Below are 16,922 nucleotides of genomic sequence, written 5' to 3' on the forward strand. Positions count from 1 at the left end.
TTCGTTATTTTTGTCAGGCTATGATAGGGTCCAATATTTAAGTCTGAGGTTCATTGTGAACAAAGAAAATCCATCAGAAACTGAATATCTCAAGAGAAATACTTTCAAGGCTTTCATTACCAACTGACAGAGAAGGATAAAATCGTGTAGCTTTCTGATGTCCTGGTGTCCCTGTACACATTTCAAGTGAACTGATTCTTTTTTTTTTTTTGTAATAGCTTATATTCTCTGTAGTATGACTGAGGGAACTCTTATTTTAGATTTCATATAGACAAGTCTCTCTATAGTGCTTTACTCATTGGATGGAGGGCTGGAGGTGGGGTCAAAAAGAGGTTTCAATCCCAACCCAAGTAGTTACTAAGAGTATGATTCTACATGAGTTAATTAACCTCTGTGTGCCTCAGGAAATTTCTTTAAACCCTTACCTTCTGTCTTAGAAGGGCCACTCAGTGTCAGTTCCACGAGAGAAGAGTGCTAAGGGCTAGGCAATGGGGGTTCAGCAACCTGCCCAGAATCACCCAGCTAGCAAGTGATTGAGGCTGAATTTGAAGTTAGGAAGATGAAACTTGCTGGCTCTCTATCCACTGGGCTACCTAGTCTCCCCTGCCTCAAGCATTTCTTTAGGAATCACGTTTTAAGATAGATTTCTTGTGAGTGGAGAGATTTCTTCTAAAATTCCTCTCACATTGATGTGGATAGGTCAAGAGAGGCTTGTGAGTTGTCAAGGTCAGTAGATGGTAGAGCTGAGAATACAGCAATAGTTTTTGCCTCCCAGTCAGGTGCTCTTTCCCCTACAGGATCACAGCTAAGGTATTCACTGCCCTAGATTCCTAAAAGCTCAATCGATTTCCAAAATCTCTTGTCCATATTTATCTGGGATTCATTTTTTCTTTCCCCTTCCTGGAAAGAGGAGAAACTGAATGGATAAAACTTTAAAGGAAAATACCCTTTTCAATGTGTATTAAAATGCACAGTATTTTTAGAAATTCAGGCGGCATAACCAATTCCATTATTCATTCTGCATTTTCCATATATGTTTTTTCACTTGATTTCTATAAACTATCGACCTTGAAGAGTTATTACTTCTTAAATTCTACCAAACAAGCAAACAAACAAACCAATTAATCTTTAACGATTCAATGTTTCCTCAAAGAATAAAATAAATGAACAGGGTTGAGGGTTGTTGTTTTTTCCCCTTATGGATTCAAAGACTTATTTGTTGGGTTTAATCACCTCTGAAGTCTTTGTTGCCTTGTAGGATATAGAAATAGAAGGTAACTTAGAGAACAAAGAATACAACCTTGCTTTTTGTACATGAGGAAAGCAAAGACAGGAGTATAAATGACTTGCCCCAAATCACACAGATGGTAGAAGCAAAGATTTGATTTCTGGTCACATTGAGTGTCTCTCCTCTCCTTGATATTGTCTTGGTGGGCTGCCTTATACTGTGCCAAAGAGAGTTGCTTCACTCAGGTGAATCTGTATTTTTGGTACACACTTACCTGGATGCACACATCATTGCCCACCATGATTACTTTGATTGAACATATGACATTCATTATTTCTGCATTATAAGCTTGGCAATGCTTTTATTCATATTTCTGGAATAATTTATCTTGATGATATATTTAAATTTATCAACATTTTAACCTATCATAATTATTTATTCATGAACATACTTCTTATCAATAATAACAGCAATAATTGACATTTATATGGCACTTAATGGTATCTAAGATATATATTTATATATACATACATATATAATATATACACACATGTTCTTAAGAGCCTCACAATAACTCTATGACATAGATGAGGCAGCAGTTATTATCCTCCTGTCATAAGGTACCATCTATTGACTCTGATAATAATACCATTTTAAGAAACATAGCAGCTGGGGAGCAATGTGCATAGATCACTTGGCTTGAAATCAGGAAGACTCATCTTTCTGAGTTCATTTCCAGACTCAGATATTTACTAGATGTGTGACCCTGGGCAAGTCACTTAACCTTGTTTACCTAAGTCTCTTCATTTATAAAATGAACTGAAGAAGGAAATGGCAAACCATTCCAGTATCTTTGCCAAGAAAACCCCACAGGAGATCACAAAGATTTAGACATGATTGAAATGACTGAAAAATAACCACAAAAGAACTTTAAACCATGTCATGGACATCTTGGAGGAAGAAATAAGTCCTGCCTAAGCTACAGAAGGTGGGCAAAGTGGTAACTGTACTATGTAAACTACTTAAAACTATAGGACATTTCAATATCCTCAAAAGATAAGATCAGAAAATCACTCTAAAACGAGTTATTAAATTCTGACTATGAAGCAGGACTGAACAAGTTTAAATTCTTCATCCTGAGTTAAGGGTAGACTGAGGGTCAATCAATCAGTCAATATGCATTAAGTACTAAGTATGTTCTAGGTGCCGGGGATACAAAGACTGAATGAAGTAACCTTTGTCCTTACAAAGGTTTTATTCAGTTGAAGGAAACAACAGTGTGCATATATAAATACCTGTAGAATAACTACCAACAATATACAAAGTAATTTGAAGAGATGGAAAGTTGGAGGATCAGACAAGGCTTCATTTAAAAAGCAGGATGAAATATACTGCAGGTATGAGGGACAGAACGTCCAAAGGAAGGATGTGGAGGGTGTATTTGAGCAGTAATAGTCAGTTTGGCTGGACTATGGAAGAGAAGTAAAGCATAAGGTGAGGAAGCTGGGTTGGCACAGGTTGTGAATATCTTTAAGTACCAAAGAGAAGAGTATATTTGCTCCTAGAAGGAATAGAAAGCCATGGGAACTCATTGACTTGAGAAGTGGCATGGTAAGACCTGTATTTTAAGAAAATCAACTTGATAGTGCTTTAGATGATAGACTGGAGTGGAAAGGAATATTAGAAAATGAATGTTTGGGGGAATATAGATCTACAGAATGCCTTTTTTTTTTTTAGGATGGAGTTGACTTGGCCATATTTGTAGACACCAAAAAATAGAGTCAAAGAAAGGGGAAATGATTGAAGATGAAATCTAATAGAGAAGAATAAAACATTTGGTTGGGGGCGGTGGGAAGGTACAAAATCAAGAGCACTAAGGTTAGCTTTGGTGGGAAGAAAAAAACGCTTTGTTAAAAGACTAGAGTATGTGTAAATGGAAATTTTGTGCTTTGAACTACATCTCCCAGCATCCCTTTCCTCTTTCATCCCCACCTTGTGTGCTTGCATATTGTATATAGTTGTGCGCAAATCTGCCTCTTGCTCTCTTCTCTCCTGACCTTGGCTGAGTTAACTCCCTTTCTACTCTAGCTTTTTATTTTAATTATTATTAATAAATCTTATTAAATATGACACTTGGAGTTATTGTATATTTATTAATTTTTAAGCTTATAAGTATGTCCTGAAACATTTTCTAGCTATGTGCCCCTGGACAAGTCACTTAATCTCAATTGCCTAGCCCTTCCCACTCTTCTGCCTTGGAATCAGTACTTGATTCTAAGACCGAACGTAAGGGTTCCTAAAAAGACTGAAGTAAAGAAGAGGATAAGAAATTATGTCAAGGGATTGTGGCAAATGGCTTTTATTTGCTTAGTAAAAAAATGGTATCTATTTTCTCAGCTGTGGAGATTGTACTCAGCTCAGAAGGTTGGGGAGGGGAAAATATGGAATGTATGAAAAGAAAAGAGATTTAGAATAATCTTTGTAAGGAATGGGACAGAGGATGAGTTTGGGAAGTAGAGGAAAATTGCCATATAGTAGTGAGGACTCAATAGAGGTCCAATAACACAAATTCATGATAAAGCTCATCAGCTAAAGAATATGACCTTCTTGTTCTTCTGCATTACTCCTTCAAGCTCTATTCAGTAAAATACAAGTAAGAACAGAGAAGGCAAATAGTGGGAATGATATAAGACTGGGGTTTTACAAAGCGTGAGACATGGATATAGCAAGTAATTAAAACATTGGACTTGTAGTCAGGAACAACTGGGTTAAAATTCCACCTTAGACCCTTACTAGTTGTATGACACTGAGCAAGTCACTCTGTGCTGCAAATTCCTCATGTGTAAAAGGAGGAGGTTGAGTCCAAGATCCCTTATACTTCTAAATCTCTAATTCTATGACTGAACAGAAGGGCAGGAGATTTAAGAGTTGAGAACAATGTGAAGTTGAATTGGTTAACCATGTAGTCATTACTTGAAAGAGAGAAAAGCCAGAGCATGTTAATGGCCTAATAAAATATTGGGTGTTAGAGGGTTTTCAGGTTATATTGAGGAGGACACAATAGATGTCCAAGGCATAAGGCATGGTGAAATATGGATGCTAAAAGGAAATGATCAGAGACTTTTTTGTTGTTGTTTGTTTTTCATCATAGGATATGTAGATTTATGGGTGATGACAAGACATAGAGCAGAGGCTTTTAACCTGGTGTTCAAGAGACTTCCAAGGGGTTAAAAAAAAGAAAGATGTCCAAGATATCGTTATTTTTGTTCATCTCTAAATGAAATGTATTATTTTAATTATAAATCTAAAATAAACACATAAACATACACCTATTTAGATTAGTCTAAAAAAGAGGTCAATAGACACAAAGGAAATTTTTCTCCCATTCTAGAGTATCACCATACCTGTTTGTGGATACAATGGAATGGAGCAATAAGTCATGAAATTTGAGGTGGTTAGAGTACTTGGGAAGGAAAAATCAATGTATATTGAAGCTTCCTAGTAATTAAGGACAGGAACTGAGGAGGAGACAAAGGCAGTGAGCCAACTACTGTACTTTTTAAAAAAGAAAGGACAATTATTGGTGGGAGGCAATGGATTAAAAACCACTATGACCAATGTTGAGTAATAAAGTCTACTGGTACACTTTGGACGAATAAAAGATGCTAAAGGGATGGTAGCACATGGAGAGTCCATAAGTGAGAGCAAGGAACAAACAGTATTATAATTTTACCTCCATCATCAGTATGATATAAGGCATTGCATCAAGATGATACAAAAGTCCAGATGAGAAGTAGAATTCTTCTTCAGGAGCCATTAACTCAATGTTCACACCTTTTTTGGAAGCCAGACATGGGAGCTGATATGTAGCCTACCAAAATTGTCCTAAGGAATTCAATTTACTTTAATAACAGATCTGGGAGGGGGTGGTCCCCTCAGTTATGTCTATCAATTTGTTGCCAAAAAAGGCCAATAACCATAGTCCATGCCCCAATAAACCTTTTGTGAGTCCTTTCCACTTAAACATAAAGAACCCTGTAAAGCTGTGATAGGGAAAAGTAAAGATATAGAAATTCCTTCTGTGCTGGATTGTGGCTCCATAATGTGATGATGACTATGTTCTTTTTGTTGAGATAGACATCTGCATATCTTCAAATTGTGGAGAGAGTAGAACTTTGCCTTGGGGGGGGGGGGGTGTTGCTCTGATCCAGCAGAGCCCATGGCTCCAGGGGGTCCTTGGCTAGGTAGAAATGAATGGCAGAAGACAATTGTGTGTGTATCTGCCTGGGGCCAGGCTCTCTATGAAATGGCTGCTTCACTTGGCCCAGGTTTGGTTTTTATTTTTATACCCATTTTCTTGGCACACAGCTACATTATTCAACATACATTTTCAAATGCAGATAAATGGGGAGGTGACATATTAACTTTTGACAAATTGTTTGATTACCATTCTGAGATCATTCTATATACTTATATTGTTACTATTAATTCTGACAGGATACCCAACGGTTTTACAAAAGATAAATGATTTCGTCACAGGTGGCTTAATTTTCTCATTAACCTGATTTTTTCCATGTCTCTAGATAACCAAAAGGAGTCAGCAACACCATCCTCTGAGCATATCCAGAATAGGTCTAACACTTCTTGCATCCCTTGCATATCCCCTGCCCTATGGGCCAGTAGAATCTGTTTTGTAATAGTTTCAGAGTTCACTCTTTGCTCAGGTGTCCAAAAGAATCATTTAGGGTTTTTTGTTTTTGTTTTTGTTTTTTGTTTTTTGTTTTTTTGTGGCCATGAAGCCATAAATATCTATTGGTATCCATGAAACAGATAGATTGCATAGCAGATAGAGGATCAGACTAAAAATCCCTAAGTCTTGAATTCAAACCCTATCTTAGATAATTATCAACTCTGTGACTGGAGGCAAGCCATCAACTCTCTCTGCCTCAGTATCTTCATCTTTAAAGGGAGGATAATGATAGCCCCTCCCTCTTGGGGTTGTTGTGAGGATCTAACTTGATAACATTCAAAACATGTTGCAAACTTTAAAGAACCCTACAAACACTAGCTATTATTGTTTTCAACTGCCTTCTGGCACTTTACATTGGATCATTTATTGTCCAGTGCAACATCTCATTGCACAGAACAGAATAACTTTGGCTGGCATTTATAGAGAGTTTTAACATTTGCAAAGCACTTTTTTTCAGGTATTGACATATTTTATTCTAATAGCAATCCCATGACATAAATACCTCATGGAGACATAATTATCCCTACTCTACAAAAGAGAGAACTGTGGCTCAAAGACATTAAATAATTTGCACATCCCTTTTCACACAGATCCCAGTAATCAGTGGGAGAGAAAAGAAAGGGAATTAGATTTCCAAGGATTTTGGATTCAAAATCCTTGTTTCCAAATCTAATGTTTCTTTTCTGCTTTCTTACTGGATGACTTGAGGCAAATCACTTAATCTATTGGTGCCTCTTTGTCCATATATGTAGCATGGGAAGTTGAATCTACATAACTATTAAGTTTCTTCCAGCTTTCAATCTAGAACCCTAACATTTGGAAAATCTAGGGGAAAGGCAATCAGGTTCAGAGAGGACAGTGAAGTAAAGGCCTAGCCAGCCAAGGCAGTATGAGGACACTGAACATGTAATAATTTGTTTTTACATGTAATTGGGGGAAAAAATTTAAAAGACTGCTAAAAATGAAGATATAAAATTTGCAAAGCACTTTTTTTTAAAGTGCTGACTCAGAAGCAGACAGCATGGTAGATGACAAGGGCCACAAAGACCTGGTTGCAACATGTGGATGTGTAGGTATGCAGCATCTTTAAGAAAGGGAATTATTGTTTAGTAGGGGCTGGCAGGCTGGTCAGAATGTGATGGCATGCATACATACTCATTTAAACAGTTTTTCTTGTTATGATACATGACTACAGCCAGGTGTTTACATATTGCATTGCACTGTATTTAGAGCTTCAGAGAGATCCCCATGGGATATTATTCATTCACAAATACAGCAGGACTTCAGATGATGGCATTAGTATTGGTCATCAGGAAAAACACTGCTGATGTATGTCCACATCACAATGAGTTACAATAATCACAGCTAGAATGATGCTCTAAGATTTGTAAAATACTTTGCAAGTATTTCATTTGATTCCCCCCAAAATCCAGCAAGGTAGTTGTTTATATCATCCCCATTTTGCAGATGAGATAGACAGAAGTTAAGTGACTTCCCCAGAGTCACACAACTGATAAGTATCTAAGACTTGAACTCAAAACTTTTAACCTCCAGGTTCAGCTCTCTGTCTACTGGGTCCCTTTTGGGATTTTGATGCGCTAAATTTACAAAACTCTCTCTCTCTCTCTCTGTCTCTCTCTGTCTCTCTCTCTCTCTCTCTCTCTCCCTCTCTCTCTCTCTCTCTCTCTCTCTCTCTGTCTCTCTCTGTCTCTCTCTCTCTCTCTCTCTCTCCCTCTCTCTCTCTCTCTCTCTTCGCCCATATATATATATATATATATATATATATATATATATATATATATATATATATACACACACACACACACACACACACACATTATGTATACATACAAATTTCTATATAGTTATATACATTTATATGTGTATATATATGTATAGTATTTTTATAAAAATTCACAACAGAAGTTTTTATTCATCCTAAAAGTAACAGAGTACCCACTGGAGTTTCCTGAAGAGAGTGGCACTGAAAGTCACTTTGTTATTTTGTAAAGCACAGTTTGAAATAGAAGAGATTTGAAGTAAGAAATCTAATGAAGACTACATCTCTCCTGACTCCAAACAGTTCACTTCCCTACTAAACAATGGGGATTCTCTAAAGCCATATAGATATTTGAACTAGAAGGGACTATGGATCTTCTAGTCTTACCTCCTCATTTTATAGAGGAAGAAACTGAGGGCTAAATAGATGGAATAACTTGCTTTAAGTCACACTGTCAACTACCTCACACCTATCAGATTGGCTAATATGACAGAAGAGGGAAAGGACAAAAATTGGAGGGGGTGTGGGAAAATTGGGATACTAATACACTGTTGGTAGAGCTGTGACCTGATAGAACCATTCTGGAGAACAACATGGAACCATGCCCCAAAGGCCATAAAATTATGCATACCCTTAATAATAGATGTGCTACTACTAGTTCTAAAGACCAAAAAGATCAAAGAAAAAAGAAACAGTCCTATTTGTAGAAAAATATGTATAGCAGCTTATTTTGGGCATTGAAGGGATACCCATCAATTGGGGAATGGGTGAACAAGTTGTGCTATAAGATTATGATGGACTACTATTGTGCTATAAGAAATGACAAGCAGAATGATTCTAGAAAAACCTAAAAAGGCTTATATGAACTAAAAAGCAAAGTGAGCAGAACCAGAACATTGTACATAATAATAGCAATATTGTATGATGATCATCTGTGGATGACAACTATTTTCAGTAATGCAATGATCCAAAACTATTCCAAGGGACTTAAAGTGAAACATGACATCCAACTCCAGAGAAAGAATGGACTGAGTCTGAATGCTGATCAAAGTATATTTTTTTCTCCAGTTTTTAATTTTTTTCCTTGGGTTGCTTTTGCCTGTGCTGTGTTTTGGAACATATCTAATAAGGAAATATGGTTTTCAAGATGGCATAAGTATAGTTTATTTCAAGTTGCTTGACTTCTCAGGTAGAGGTAAAGGAAGAGAGGGAGGGATAAAATTTGGAACTCTAAAAGTGTAAAAATAATTGTTGAAATTTGTTTTTATATTTAATCGGTAATTTTTTTTAATATTTAAGAGGTATCGTGTCATCAAGTACTTGAGGAGACCAGAACCCTGGCCTCCTAATTTCCATTGTCCATTTTTTTCATTGTACCACAGGGTCTCCATGTAGTAGGTGAATAATTTGATTCTGTTTTGGCAGGCAGTATTAATAAATCCATGGAATATGGAAGATTTTCATAATGACATCTTGCCAGGCTTGTGTGTTTCAGGCATTTTCTCGACTTTTCCTTTAGACCTTTCTTAACAAATAAACAAATGGCAAGTAAAAACCTCATTCCTCTTTTTCTAATTTACACTTACAGAAGTCTGACCAAAGTGGTGCTTTCCAACAAAACTACTGCCATACACAGTTTGACTTGACTTTCCTTTCTGAAGAGATGAAAGGAGAAGTCTGCACCTATATAGTCTCCAATAAGGATGGATGAATTTTTGGCACTTCTTGAAAATCCCTGGAAATGGGGAAATGGAAATACCTCAGGAAGGTTAGAAAGGCTATTCTCTGAGGACAGATTCCCCCTTTTGCTTTGTAGCACACTGAGCTAATCTTTCCAATCAATGGTCTCTGCTGAGATCACTTCTGCAGGGCATGGAGCAAGCTGATGAATGGGCCTCCAATTGTTTCCAACTTAAATGAAACCTGAGCTTACTGAAAATCCCTAGAGGATGCCTATTTCAATCGAGTTTCCTGCCCAATTTCCAGACCAAGGCCAGCCCTAGGAAAAATTACAAAGTAGGCACCGTCTGTTTTTGTTGTTACCCTCCTCTCCTTTCAGCACTACCTACCAATTCTCATTTCCTAGGAGCTAATGGTTCAGGCTAACCTTGAATACTCCACTGTCCACTGCAATGACCCGTCACAACTAGGCAACAACACTGCAAACTATTGATTTTTCCCCCTAACCTCTTCTTCTATTAAAAACTTGCCTTTATCCCATTTTTTGAAGGTCCTGTTTTCTGCTAAGGAGCAAAATGTGATAATCAACCAAGAACCTTGTTTATTGAGAAATCCACTAAAAACAGGCTTATGTTTATGGATTAAGCAGATAAAGGAATTCATTACAAAGTGGTAATCAGGTACTGTGTTACTCCTCCAACTGGAATAAAGACTTAACACAGTTAATACTCTTAAAGAACAGTGATGATGATGGAATTCCAATAAGGGAAAAAAAAAAAGAAACCATTCATTGCTATACCCAGAAAGCTATTTCCATTGATGGCCCAGCAGATAGGGTATTAGATTTGGAAATCAGAAGGCCAGAGTTCAAATCCTACCTTGGGTACCTTATAACTTTGTGATTTTTAAGTTAATTAATGATTGTCTGCCTTAGTTTCTTCATCTGTAAAACAGAGATAATTAGTGTGCCTTAGTGTCAAAGGGTTATTATGAGGATCAAATGAGATAACATATATAAAATGCTTTGCAAAACCTTAAAGTACATAGTCAAATGTTGGTTATTATTGTTTATGTTGTCTTTGGTGCTATCAAAAGTAATGTGAGGGGAAGAAGGTAGGATAGAAGGGAGTGCCAGGACTGGAATAGGGAGGATCTGGGTCCAAATCCAGCTTCAAATACTTCCTATGTGACCCCAGGCAAGTCACTTAACCACAATTGCCTAACCCTTAAGACTCTTCTGCCTTAGAATTGATATTTCATATAGATTCTAAAAAAGAAGGTGAGTGTTTAAGAGAAAGGGGGAAGAACAAAAGAGAGAGACAAAGGAAGAGGGAGAAGAAAGAGATGGAGAGAGAAAAAAAGAGAGACATGGATAGTGGTATTTGAAGTTTTCTAGCTGCTGTGAATTTCTAGGGAGCTTGAGAACTGGGCTGGCTCCACCCAATTCATATAAAAATATATACCCATATGGAGTGAAGAGCATTGAGGAAATACTGGAATTCCAACCTCTTATTATTTCAACATCAAACCTTCGAGCTTAAATACAGAAACATCTTTTTATTTGTCTTTCCCCAGGGAGGACATATATATTGTGTCTTGTCCTATAGAATATAAGTTCCTTCAGGACAAGAACCATTTGATTTTTATCTTTGTATCCTCAACATTTAGTGCAATGCCAGGCAAATGGAGAGAGTTTCATAAATGCTTTTTGATAGATGGATCAAGTTTTGTTTTTCATCCTGAGGCTGATTCTTCTTTTGAGCCGTACACCGAATTCCACTTCTGTTTTCTAATCCCTGGTTACTTATAAATGTTGGTTTATAGGGTGACATGATACTTCTGGTACCTGCCTATATTACAGCTTTCTGGCTGAGGCTTCCCCTCAATCCCCACAAAAACAATAACAATAATAAACACAATCTGACTTTGCCTGTTAACCATCCATTTAGCTCTCTCCTCTTCTCAGATAAATTCCTAGAGATAGTCATTCGTGTTATTTTATGTAGCACAAATACTTCCATTTCTTCTCATCTCACTGTCATCAGAAACTTCTGCAATGTGACTTGTGATGTCAACTTTCAAGTGAAATTGCTGTTTCCAAAGTTTCCAACAAAGTCTTTGTTGCCAAACCTAATGGCTTTTTCTCAACCCTCACCCTACTTGACCTCTCTGAAGAAATTTTCATGACACTCTTCTCTTCTGCTTTTCTTCCTCCTGCTTTGATCACTCATTCTCCTTTGCCAAACCTTCATCCATACCATACACACTAATTGAAGGTATGACCCAAAGGTCTGCCCTGAACCTGCTTCTTTTATCCTCTCTGTCTCATATACTGGTTACACAAGCTCCTATAGTTGTTGTCATCTCTATGCAAATTGTTTCTATATCTATAAATCTAGCCCCAGTCTCTTGTCTGAGCAACATTCCTGCATCCATCAACTTTCTTTTGGACCTTTCAAACTGGATGCCTACAAACTCAATATACCCAAAGCACATTTCTTTGTCTTTCCCCCAAACCTTCCCAATTTCTCTTATTACTATAGAAAGCAACACTGTTCTCCCTTAGGAGAGCTGGTGTCTTCCTCAACTTCTCACTTTCACTTCTCCTAAATGTTTTATTCTGTTATTTCTACCTTCACAACCCTTCTCTTATGCATATCCTTCTCTCTCCTCACATAGCCCTCATCATCTCTCATCAGGACAAATGTAATACATTTCTAGCTAATCTCCCTGTTTCAAATCCTTGTACCTCAAGGTACCGTCCACTCTGCTGCTACATTTATTTTTCCAGAGCTTACATCTGACCATGCAACCTCCCCTCAGTTCCCTCATTCAATAAACTCTAATGGCTCCCTACTACCCCCAGGGTTAAGTATAAGTTGTCTATTTGCCATTTAAAGCTCTTTACAACTCATCCCATTTCTCCATTTACAGTGTTCTGTTCTCTTCCATACATCCTATGAAACACTTTATGATTGATACACTATAGGATATAGCTACATTGTTTTACTGGATATTCCTCACCCAGGACTTGCCATGTCCTGACTGCATTTACATTCAGTTTTCTCTGCCTAAGATTTTCTCCATCTTCACCTTTTCTCCTCAGCTTTTCTGGCTTCCTTCAAGATTCATCTTGAATCCCACATCCTGCCATTCTGACCCAACTAGTCACCTCCCCTGAGATTAATTTCCATCTACTCTGAGCATTACTTGTATGTATTGAGTTATTTATATGTTGTCTCTCTACTAGAGTCTGAGATCCTTGAAAGCAAGGATTAATTTTTCCCTTTCTTTTCATTTCCAGTGGTTAGCACATTGCTACATATAGCACTACATAGTTAGCACATAATAAACATTTAATAAACGTTTTATTGCCTGTCTGACTGACTCTTAAAGCTAACCCATTCTACAGATTCGGATATTGCTCTGTCTTTGATTAGGACTGATAGCTAAATAGTCACTTAGAAAGTTCCAGTTTTCCTTAACACAGAGATTAATCAACAGCGGTCAGTATAAATAATCCTTAGAAACCTGACCTAGCAATTATTCTAATCAGAATTCTGTCTGAAAAGCCATGGAAAAGCAATGTACTCCATTAGTATCTCTTACTACAATACCCATGAATCTGGGCAGGAATAAGGGAGTAGACTAGACTGTCATTAGGAAACTGCAAAATACTTTTAAAGATCTCAATCTTCTCTATAAAACAAAGGCCACTGTTTAATACCAATACTTTTCAAGTGTTGTTAGAGGGTTGTGAGTCATGGAACATTAAATTTACTGAAGAATCAAATTTGAGGATCACCCACAGGGCAATGTAGAGGAACAAGCTGGGTGTAAACAGGCTTCAGTGCATTATAAACAAGCCATTACCAAGGAGCAGTAGTGTAAAAGATGTCATCCAAGAAAAAAAGGAAAATATAAAATATAAAGAAAGATAAAAAGACAAATAAAGCAAACTCCCAGGAAGAGAGAATGGCAGAGCTAGTGGACAGCCTGTGTGGTCCACTAATATCTACATGATACCAGGAAAAAAATGAGGAAGATCATAGCTTGTTGAGTAAAACCAATATGATGAATTTATAGAAAGAAAGTAATGTGGTGTGAGATAGGCAAGCATCACAAGAGTTGTGTCACTGGAGGGAATAATCAGTGAATCAATAAACATTTAGTAAGTGTCTACCATATACCACACACTATGCTAAGCCCTGGTGATGCCACAAAAAAAAAATACAAAAAATAGTCCCTTCCCTCAAGGAGCTTCCATTCTCCCTGTATTGATATGGTCATAAATCTACTTAAACAGATTTGAGTGTGTGTGTATATGTGGGTGTATGTATGCATGCAAGTATGTGTGCTTTTGGAGATATACACTGCTAAATATTTCTTGTCCCTCTAGCCAACAGGTTTCACACTGGTCTACACTGATCTCTCTCAATAATTCTGTGATTCAATAACACTGGACTATTTGTTATTCCTCACTCAGGATGTTTTATTTCATACGTCAAAGTTTTGTCACATGCTATTCTCCAAGTCTGGAAAGCTCTGTCCTCATCTCTTCCTCTTAGAGACCTTCAAGGCTCAGCTCCAGCACAGTTTTCTAGAAGAGCTTTCTATCACTAGAGAAGGAACCGACGAGTCTGGACACAGATTGATGCGTTCCGTTCTTCACTTTATTTACACCATGAATTTTTCTTAGTGGAAGCAACGGATGTCTTCTTTCACAACATGATGAACATGGAAATATGTTTTGAATGATAACACATGTACTACCTCTATCATATTGCCTTCTGTCTTGGGGAGGGTGGAAGGGATGGAAGGGAGAGATAACATGGATTGCAAAATGTCTGAAAGGTGGGTGGGGGGGGGGGAGGATTGTTCCAGCATTCACATGGTAGGTTCCTAAAAGATTTTGAAATGAATTTAAAATATCCATTTAAAATTTTCTCATGTCTAATGGTGACAAAATGAGGTGTCTAAGGGCTAAGAAGATAACAAAATACAGTACTGACATATTACCTGGTAAAAAATAAAAATTAGTATAAAAAAACAATTTTATAAGAGATCTTCCCTAACTCTCTTAGCGTCAATTCTCTAATTCTGCTTGAAATTATTTAATGTATACAATATATTGTTTTTACTTATTTTATTTTTTCTCCTTATTTTTTTTTTTATTTAGTCAATTAAGAACATTATTCCTTGGTTACAAGAATCATTCTTTCCCTCCCTCCCTCCCCCACCCTTCCCATAGACTTATTTGATTTTTTTAAAACCCTTACTGTGTTTTGGTTCCAAGGCTGAAAAGCTGTAAGACCTAGACAATGGGGGTTAAGTGATTTGCCCAAGGTCACACAGCAAGGAAATAGCAGAGGCCAAATTTGAACCCAAGATTTTCTGCTTCTAGGCTTGGCTCTTAATTCACTCAGCCACCTAGCAACTCTCTTATTTATATTTTTTGGTCCACTCTCCCAACCTCACTTTCTTCTCAGCCTACCAAAAAAAAAAAAAGTTGAATGTAAACCCTTTGAAAGTAAAAACTATTTTATAGATTTTTCTGTAAACCCAGGATCTAGACCCATGCATAGCCCTAATAGGTGACTGATAAGTGCTGTATGCATTGAACTGAACGGAGAATATCTAGAATCTAGATTCTTGACTTTTCAATCTTGGCCTAACTTGGAACCCTTGGGTAAAATAATTTCTGCCTCGCCCGACTGGCCTTTGTAGACATTTCCCCTCCTGTCTGACCTCCATCTGGTGGAATCCTGAGCTTTCTTCAAAGCATAATTCAGGTGCCACCTCCTACATCATATGGTAGGGTTAATAAATACTTGTTGAATGATAAATTATTTAAGTCTTTCCTAATCCCCCCAGTTCTTATTCCTTTCCCTCTGGAAATTACTATGAAAGTTTTGTAGACATTTAACATTTCCTTCCTGTATACGGTAACTCCCAACTCTACCCCTCAAAAAAGAATGAAAACTTCTTGGGGGCAGGGATTTTTGAGGGGCTTTATTGCTCCAGAATTCACAAGATAGGTACCTACTGGAGTTTAAATTGAAATGGAAAATTCCTTTTAAAATCTTCATCAATGTGAAGTATTTTAGAGCTAGGAAGAGAATGGAACACAGTGATCAAATCCCAGGTGCTCTAAAAAGGTCTGATGAAGTTCTTTCAACAATGAGCTGTAAAGAATGGAGATTGTATCTCACTACAAAGAAAAAAATGTATTAGCCTGCCCACTAAACATGAGTGTGGTCAGTACTGCTGACCATACTATTTCCAGAAGCTGCCAGTCTCCTTCCCCACCAAATGCCATCGCAAGCATCCTTCTCTGACCTTTTTGTCAGTTAAATAGAAAGGAGGAAGTGTTGCCTCCCCAAGTGTCAAACCTACAAATTGTAATGGGGGATGTGTGGGACAGCATTTCAAATCCAGTTACAGGGGAATAAAGGCTGCTGACAAGGGAGATGGATGAGCCAGGGGAAATAGATGGGAGTGATGAGAAGAAAGCTGTCAGGGAGCAGATCCAGTTTTTGCATCAAACATTCTAATTAATAAGATCCAGCATAACTGTGCCTTTTAAAAAAAACATGATGCCCACGTCTTTGAACTACAAGAGATGTAAGAGGAAAGGCACAGCTCTGGAGCTCAATTGAATTGCAATATCTACTTCGGTAAATGCATCCTGGCACCCAGGATATGAGCTTCTGCTATAAATCTAAAGCACAAATCAGGGCAGCCACATCTTCATCAAGGGTGCCTTCACTAGTATAAACTAATCTCCTTTCAGAGAGTGGCACAAATTATTTAGAGAGTATTTCTTTAGCCTAAACACTGAACCCAGAAGGGTCCAGAAGGAAGATCACTATGCAATTTAGACTGGGCTTCCAAATATATCTTCAATAATGATTTCCTTCTTACACATAATTGGAGTCCTGACTCTCTCATGCCAGCAATGACATTAGCCACTCGCCTGTATTCACTGGGCCAAGTTAAATAAATAAACAGGCTGCAGGGAAAATTAACTTCAGGTCATGAATCTTTAACAAACCTTTACTCCTGTTTCTCTTGTAAGGGAAAGAGAACTACATTTTGAATTAAGAGAACTTGTCTTGGCTTCTTACTCTCTGTGTCAAATTAGGAAATGACTTAAGCTCTTTGGCTTTGAAATGAATGGAATTGAGTTAGATTATTTTAAGATGTCTTCCAGCATTAAGCCCTATGATCCTTTTACCTGACCTGTACTATAAAAAATGCTACATAAAAAAGTGGGTCTTGTTATTTTCTAGTATCAGAGATCATACATAACTAGTCAGGCAGCCACATAGGATTATTCAAGTTTCTTTTGGGTCTTTTGTTGCTGAATAGAAAAAATGATATGACATTCCAGCAAGGCTTGATCCTACAGGGATTAGAAGTAGAATGAACTCAGTGACCTTTGGAAGCCTTTCTGACTCTTGGAGGCTTCAAGTCTATAATAA

Source organism: Monodelphis domestica, chromosome 8 (assembly GCF_027887165.1).
Source record: "Monodelphis domestica isolate mMonDom1 chromosome 8, mMonDom1.pri, whole genome shotgun sequence".
In the NCBI taxonomy this organism is placed as follows: Eukaryota; Metazoa; Chordata; class Mammalia; order Didelphimorphia; family Didelphidae; genus Monodelphis; species Monodelphis domestica.